Raw genomic sequence first — 8,904 nt, forward strand, 5'->3', positions numbered from 1 at the left:
TGGAATGGAATGGTGAAGTCCTGGTTACAATACAATAAATCATCTTCTGTACTGAATATTCTAATTGTCACTAACCAATCTAATACAAGATACAAATCCTATAGCATTTACATACAGCCTATAAGAGTTCTTATATTACCATAGAGTGTTACATCTTAACTTCTAAAAACTACTCTTTGGACCCCTTCTGCTGAGCTAGTAGGGTCTGCTCTGACCCTTGGACCTGCCTGCAAGCAGAGGGTATTGTTCAATCAAGAGGGGATTACTTCAGTGGCCATACCATTGTTTTTCAGTTGTTCAGTAACTAAGATTGGTATTTCAAAAGTGGCTTTCATTTCAATGTCGCCTGTAGTTTTCATATTCCCAAAATCTTTTGTCAGGCAATCATATTTATAAGGCTTTCCTGTTTCATCTTCCCCAACATAAACCACTGCTGAAATCTGTAGTAAAATAATTCAAGCATACATTTTGTGCATGCATCTTCCTTTCTTTGCAAAAGTACATTGAATTTTTTAATAAGACAAAGGAATTTCAATAATCTCCGGGTATGAAAGTGACCATCTTTTTGTTCCTCATGTGTGCGCACACAAACATGTACACAGTCTCTCCACATGTTGCGTTGGGTTGTCAGTGTTACAAGGCTGGATTTCTCTTTTAGCTTTCCAAATGTTGCATTTCAGGTGCAAATGAATTTAAAAGAAGGGCTTGTAATTCCAATTACATGCTTAAGAAAAGACTGGATGTGTCACTCAGTGCCATGTAGTTGACCTGGTGTAGTTGACCTGGGGTGGTGTTCAGTCATAGGTTGGACTTGATTTTCTCTAAGGTCTTTTCCAACCTAATTGATTCTGTGATTCTGTGAAATACTTGTTTCAGTGGGTCACAATTATGAAGCTGCTGACTCTGACTGTACAATTTTTGTCTCCGAACGATCTTAGACTTCTGTGATTTTATGGCTTTACTGTTTCTAAATATAGTTGTAATGACTTTAGTTTAGGGAGGAATCTGTCATTTTTCTTGTGCTGATAAGTTTCTTGCAGTGACTGAGCTACATGCTCTGAGTTGATAATTTATTAGTATCTGCTAGTTTCACAAAGATTCTTCTGGGTTTAAGGCCCATTCTTCCTCTTAAATTCTTTAGGTGTTTCAGAGTCTGACTAAGGTCGGAGTTCAGAGAGTTGCTTTTCATGTAACAGGAGAATTTTAGATGGATAAGCACATATGATGAGTTCAGTAGAAATACTGCCTGGTATTCATTCTGGTAGACCAGGAGGAAATTGGTATTTGGAGGTGTGCAAAACTCTAGCTTTGTGAGGTTCTTTTTCTCTAATGACCTTGTAGGTTGGAGTTTGACAGATGGACCTGGGAGTTTTCTGAAGCTAAGGTATCTTTTTGATGGTGGCCCCCTGTCATGGGCAGAGACACCTCCCACTAGATGAGGTTGCTCAGAACCCCATCCAGTCTGGCCTTGAATACTTCCAGGGATGGACATGACAGCTTCTCTGGGCAACCTGTTCCAGTGCCTCACCATCCTCACAATAAAGAATTTCTTCCTGATATCCCATTTAAACCTACTCTCAGGTTGAAGCCACCAGCCCTTGCCCTATCACTGCAGTTCCTGATGAACCGTCCATCTCCACCTTCCCTGCAGACCCCCTTCAGATACTGGAAGGTTGCTGTGAGGTCTCCGTACAACCTTTTCTTCTCCAGGCTGAACAGCCCCAGCTTCCTCAGCCTGTCTTTGTAGGGCAGGTTCTCCAATCCTCTTACCAACTTTGTGGCCTCCTCTGGCCTTGCTTCAACTGTTCCATGTCTTTCTTATGTTAGGGACACCAGAGCTGTTCAAGATGTGGTCTCATGAGATCAGAGTAGTAGGGAAGAATCTCCTCCCTCGACCAGTCTTTAGGTCTTTTTTTGGGTAAAGTTTAAATTGTTTTCTTTAGCTAGAATCTTGTGACATTCCTGGGAAAATGTGTAGCCCCTGTCATGTATGATATTCTTTTCATCTACATCAAAAACATAGAAAATCAAATTCCTGCTAATTTACAAATCCAGTTAGACTTCATACTCTATTACCTGTTTTGTCAGACCTCACCAGCCTCTCAAGACTTCTGGGATAGTTTCTGGTTTGCTGGGAGGGCTAGTACTCTAACTCCTATGTGTACCCTCTTATACTTGACTGTTTTAAACATAATTTTGTATGAACAGTACTCCTGATCGGGTTGTTTTTACAATTTTCTATTGCTTCAACTTGGTTCACCACAGTTTCTAAAATACATCACTAGTGATTTATACTTGTACGAAGGAATTGTTTCATCATTTAAGACTTTATCCTTGTAGAGCTGAGGCAGACAAAGCCCTTTGAAAAGTGGCTTCTGCCTAGCAGATACTAGGGCAGTACTGTACAACCTTCTTCTCAAAGGATCTGTAACTTCTTTTCTTTCTGAATTAGTGGAAAAGGATAAAATGGCTGTGGGTTTTTGTTCTCTTTCATAACAGTTATTAGAGCTTAAATCATGTGGCATTGCTGCTTCTTTTTTTTTTTTTCTTTTGTGTTTTTTGGGGTTTTTTTCTGGGAGTTTTTTGTGGTTGTACAGCAGAACACATATGTTTCCGTACGGTCAAATAATGTTTATGTCGGCAAGACTCATCTTGAGTCTTGTTGGAGTTAGCTATGAGTCAGAATACTTCATAAGAAGGGAGTCATTCAGGTGGTAAGCAAGACTGAAATGTAAAAAATTTTGAGTTGTTAACTTTGTGATCTGAACAACTGACAGATCTTTTGATATCAGAGCTGATTACATCCAAGTATGACTGTTATTAGTGGCAAGCAGGACTCGATCTAGGCAAACATCAGCAGTCAGAGAGACTCTCGTTACGTCCCTTTTAAACAGTTCAAACAGTTGAAGGATTTCCAGTCGCTGCCGGACTTGACTTTAGATCTGTTATATCTGGTATATATTGGCTATAAAAACATCAGTCTGTCTAAATATTATTCTGCCAGTTTCATACATGCACACAAGAGGTCAGCCCTTTTTTTTTTTTCAATTTTATTTGAAAACAGTTTTCTGCTTTTGGAAAAATAGAAAAATATTTGTGTGTTTGTATTTTTTTATAAGGAAAATTGAACATAAAAGTGAATATCACATCTCCAAACAGAAATGAAAAAATAAGTTATCTTGAAATTAAGTTTAAATTTATGAGTCAGTTGTGGTTCAATTCTTGTATGTTAGCTAGTTAATTGCCAAGTAAAATATTAGAAATGTCACACCAAATTGAAGAAAAGGTATTGCTCTCAGCCTGAGGGGGAAAGTGGTATTAGAGGAACTAACTGATGATGGAGATGAAATATGACAGAGAAATTGTTCTAGAGGTTGCAGAATCTTTGTGTTAGGTGTATTTTCTAAATTCAGAATCAGAGACTTGTTTTCTCAAATCGTGATCTTAGACCCTTTAATCTTCTCTGCTCTCTGCCAAGTAAGTAGAATTTCTCTTCTAGGCTCTTTTTCATGTCTTCACAGTCAATTTATAAGACTATCAAGCAGTGAAGGCCATTTGAACAGAAGTTTAAGTAATGATTTGAGAAAGCCACCAGAGTGGTGCAAGAGAGTCCTAATACAAACTTGATGTGATGTTTTACAGCATAAATAAACATGATTGTTTACAGGAAAGCTGTAAACTTTGTTCATAATTTTTCTTTTATTCAAATTCTAAATTATGAAAAAATCTAGAAATCTGTTTAAAAATTAGCATGTGTAATTGAAAATAACGTGAATTTTGTTGTGGTATAGGTAAGTCAGATACAGACTACTAGAAACATCTGAAGTCTGAATTTGAATCTCGAATGTGTTCATTTGTATACAGAAAGAAATGTACTTGATTTGTGTACTTCATTACTGTTACTATGCTATATCAGTAATTTTGTAATAAGATAATTCCCAATGTCTTTTAAGTGGATTTCAGAGATTTTATCATTAGACAAAGTAATTAAAAAACATAAACAACTTTGGACTGTACACAGTAACTTAATGGAATACTAAGTTATACAGAAGATGATTATAATATGGCAAAATAATTTTCTTTTAATATGTAAAATAACAATTTGTTTATTTATTCCATTGGCTGAATAATATGAGTAAAAAATATGTGCATCACTTGTACGTGTAATCCAAATTTTTACAGGATTAAAGTTAAAAAATTGAAGATATTTTTAGGTAAGTGAGTTTGTAAATCATGGCTCAAACAGTTACAGTTACAAGCTTTGCATAGTTTGGTGTTAGGCAAATAAATTTGTGCCATGTTCTTGAAAATCTTAATAAATTAGTAGCCAAGTATAACCACTTTAAGTGTAACCAGAACATTTGAACAACACAATGAAAAATGTTTTGCTAATGCAGGAACATAATATTGTGTAGCATCTTGATTGTCATGGCTTGTCCCCTGGTGTATGAGAACCCTGAATTTCTGTAGAATCTATCTGACTTTATCTACTTCTTGATAGACTTTTGTTCTTATATCCACATCCCTTTCTGTTCGGATCGGTAAACTCTGTAATCTTTTTAATGGAATATGTAAACTTTTAAATCTTTTTAATTGAATCTGTAAGCTTTTACATCTTTTAAAAACTTTTTAATTGAGCTAGAATCCCAAGAGGGAACAAGTTTTGAAATTCTGACAATTTTGCTGAGTTTTGGACAGCTAGCAGTTAACAAAAGACCTTGATTCTGTTTGAAAAATGCTGATCTTTCTTGCAAAACCATAAAACAGCAGAGAATTTTTAATTATAACTATGTAAAAACACTATTTCAAAGCATTTTATGTGACAAGTGCTGGCAGTGTTTGCAGTTAATTAAATGTTTTCAAGGGAGAGACTGCATTGCATAATGTGATGATTTGTAGGACCTCTTTACTTGTATGCTTTAGAAGAGATTCCTTGCTACTAGCAAGGGAATTCTAGGCCAGTTTTTTCTAATATGCTGAATTTCCAGAATTGACATGACTCAGGGTTCACATGGCTCTGAGTTATCATTGAGCATAACTGTTCACTGAGGGTTGGTTTTTCTGTTTGGTGGTTTTGTTTTGTTTGGGGGGTGGGACACGGGGAGCGGGGGTGTTTGTTTGCTTGTTTTCGTGAGGTGGTGGTGTTGTTTGGTTTTTGTTTGTCTTCCTTTAGGTGATAGCCTTTCCTGAAAATCCACACAGAACATGCAGCCCCCTGCTGCTCCCCTGCTAGCTGGGGAATGAATTAATCAGAATTCTGTTTTTCCAGGAAAAGAAATAACAAGCTTTGATTGACTATTCAGAAAGCATTTTGTTGACAGGATAGTGGCATTGACTGGGATGTTAAGGGTTTGGTAAACCTCCAGTTTGTATGAATGATGAGTGCAAGATACTATTTTAATGTCAGAAAAATCAAGCAGATTTCCATCTGGTATGTGCAAGGGTACATAAGTTTTACATAGTTTACTTGCACTTGTGTGAGAACTGATGTATGTATTAGACCTTTTATATAGAAAATTTGAGATCTTTAAAATTGCTTTTAATCATTCAACTAATTGCTTTTATCTTTTTATGTCTAATAACTTACATGCTTGAATTGAGAGTTTCATATGACAGTAATTCTATTGCAGACTCTGCATGGCTTTCACATTTCATAGAGGTGTCATGGCTTGTGATTTACACTTTCTGGTTTTTATCTTTTCTTAAAAGCAGGACATCAGCTTATAAAAACGCACAGTATGGGAGAAAGGATTCCTAGTGCCAACGGAGGAGGAGATACAGAAAAACTGTATTTTCTTAGCTGCTTCAGGATAAATGAAGTAGTGAGACTTGTCTGGATGTGAAGCTCTAAAATCGTGAAGAGGAAGAGAAGAATCTACTTTTTTTTTTTTAGGGTTGAAGCAGAAGTTTGAAGTATAAACTTATGCTGTGTTGTAGTCTTTTGTGATGTTACTTGACAGTCTGTATAGCGTGACAAGGCTCCTTTCTTTAGCCTTATGTAATAAATAAATTGTAAAGAGATCTTCTCATTGCAATAGTCCAGAAAATTTACTTGTTAGCCCTTGCTGGAGAAGCAAAGCAGAGAAAATTCTGAGTTGAAGCAGAAGTTTGAAGTATAAACTTATGCTGTGTTGTAGTCTTTTGTGATGTTACTTGACAGTCTGTATAGCGTGACAAGGCTCCTTTCTTTAGCCTTATGTAATAAATAAATTGTAAAGAGATCTTCTCATTGCAATAGTCCAGAAAATTTACTTGTTAGCCCTTGCTGGAGAAGCAAAGCAGAGAAAATTCTGATTAAGTATGTCTGAATCACTATCTTCTCTCCTAATTCATCACTGATTGAGTTGATAGCATGGTTAATGCAGTGCAAAAATCCAAGGGAGGCTTTTCAGTAACTGTTGTGAATAGCTTTTATGATTTTACTTGTGGTGAAAAATACATTTCTCCTAAGTTTTCACTGCTGTTGACATGTCTAGGCTTCAGCAGAAGGCTTTTATTCCCCGTGCTAGTTTTTCGGTTTTCATTGTTTCTAGAGAAAACATTTAAGTACTGTGGTTATCACCACTTGAAAATTAATAGAAATTAACCTTCAATTAATAGAAATGGTAAGAGTTACATGAAAAGAGAAGTTTCTGGCCTCTTTGCTTTAGTCAGATTTTTGTGGACAATTTTCAAGACGTTATTTAATAAAGGGATTTGCTCTGTTTTATGATTGTTGAGCACTAAGTGTAGCAAAGCAAATGCATAATTCTCAAGGGGAAGGGATAAAAAAGTGAAACTCTTTTTCTTGAAAAACATGTATGATCTCTGTGTCCTTGAACACTGTCAGTGAATGGTGCAGGTTACCATTTAGAACTATAAATGCCAAAGTATGAGGGATGGAAGGGTACACAGTTTACTTTTCATACAAAGGAAGAAAGAGGAGGGGGGAGAGGTTAATATAAATATTTCTGATTTTTAGGGGGAGTACCACAGTCTGTCCCCTACTTGGTTAAAGTTTCAGAATGTCAATGATATGATCTTGAAATATCTGTGGGGTTTTTGGGGGGGTGGGGTGGCATGGTGGTTGTCGTGTCTGTAGTGTATTTGGTCAAATACAGCAGCTTAGCATTTGAATTTAAGAATACTATTTTGAAATGTTTTCTTGTTCAGTGTGCTTACATGGGATGGTTAGTAGTTTGGGTAAATGTATTAGTGAGACTAGGTAGGTCTCACTAGGTATATAGGTAAATACTCAGCATTGCCCTGAATGATGTTTAGCATAGTGATTCTTACATGCATTGCACTGTAATTGATCTGAAATTGTTTGGGATACAGACACGAAATTGAACAATATTTAGTTGCATGGGATAGGTTTCTTTCTAACTCCATAAAAAATTTCTCAAAACTTGGATGGATCAAATATGTCTTATTGTGCCGTAGATTTGCAACATTTAGAATTACAGCCAGTCTTTCAGTTACTAATCCCTTCAGGTTTTTTTCTGTGGAGGTTTTGTTTCATTTTGGTTTCTCTTTCGTTGCCTTATGTAATTATTTTCCATTTCTCTAGTTTCCTTAAGTCTATGAGTCCTTTTCATAGAAAGTCGTGTTAGGACTTGCAACTCTGGTATGTTTTGCAGAGCATTGGTTTAAGAAAGTGTCAGATGATTAGCCTACAGATTTCAGCAGTTTCATCTTCACAACTGCACAATAGAACTCTAGTTCTTAGCCCTCTTACTGAACCCCTATGGGGCAAACCGTTTTCTGTATCAATTTAATAAACTAGTTGTTGTTTAAGACCAAAATACGTTTTGTTCCAAAGGGTTATGTAGTTTTGTATGTGAAGTTGATTGGTTGTTCGTTCTTCTGATTGTCTTACATGCAGTTTAGATGTGATGAAAGAAATGTGGGGTCTGCCCCCTTCAGTAATTACCTAGATGTTGTTTAGAACAGAAAGAAATAAAGGATTTTTTTTCTTCTTCTGGTTTCTTGTGAGAATTTCAGTTACTTCATTCTAAGTCTTTGAATAAGGGTGTTGGTACTTTGCCTTTTCCCAGAACTCTTTTGTCTCTTAAGGTCGTTTAAAGTTATTTCTATTGTCTTTACCTGTTCTTTTTTAATTCTTTTTTTGTCTTCTTACTCCAAATGTATTGCTTTAATGTAAAGTTTTCTTTAGATATGACCTACTGTGACTTTGACATTGTAATTTTTCATCCTCCTCTCTGGCCTTTAGGCCTGTTTCTCTTCCTATCTTTAATTCTAAAGACAGAATATATGTGTCAGTACTTGCAGTTCATCCTTTTGTGCTGTCCGTTTTCAGGCACTTAACCTGTTTTCCAAATCTAACACTGGCATCACATGGATGCATAACACTGCAGCACAGCATAGTGATTAGGCTGTGTTTCAGCTGGGAGCCTCAAAGCCAAGTTAAAATTCTGGTGCTGCTGAACAGTTGATGCTCAGCTGATTTCTGTAGTTTCAGATTAAGTAGGATTGCTTGTCAGTTATCAGTAGCATAATTGTAGTGGTTTGGTCCAAAATACTCATTACTGTTTATCTTCTGTGAGATAAGAATTAGGAGAAATGCAAAGCAGGTGCCAAACTTGAAAGAATATAAAGAAGTTTATTAACAGACCTAAAAGAAGAAAAAAAAAAACCATACCACGCCTTCAGAACACTTCTCCCTTCTCCCAGTGGCAATGTAAAAAGACAACCCTTGAGATGTTCAGTCTGTTTATCACTTCCATAATAACCTCGTTCAGTCCATTTAGAAAGAGGAGTCTCTCTTGTCCATGCTATGAAAACATTATCACAACAAGACAGCCGCCCGGGTTGGTTCTCTGCTCGCATGTGAGTCCCTTCCCATGACTTTGCAGCTTTTCCCACAACTGCTTTTGAGGGTCCACTCTTGAATTACTGGGGTAA

At 36.4% G+C, this 8,904-nt stretch overlaps 1 protein-coding gene across 4 annotated transcripts in view; it reads left to right on the forward strand.

Moving 5' to 3' along the window:
• The window catches only part of JAK2 (Janus kinase 2), a 90,854-nt gene that overhangs the window by 44,961 nt on the left and 36,989 nt on the right, over window positions 1-8,904 (forward strand). The gene's annotated exons all lie outside the window — the stretch shown is intronic.

Source organism: Corvus brachyrhynchos, unplaced genomic scaffold (genome assembly GCF_000691975.1).
Source record: "Corvus brachyrhynchos isolate BGI_N302 unplaced genomic scaffold, ASM69197v1 scaffold194, whole genome shotgun sequence".
Classification (NCBI taxonomy): Eukaryota; Metazoa; Chordata; class Aves; order Passeriformes; family Corvidae; genus Corvus; species Corvus brachyrhynchos.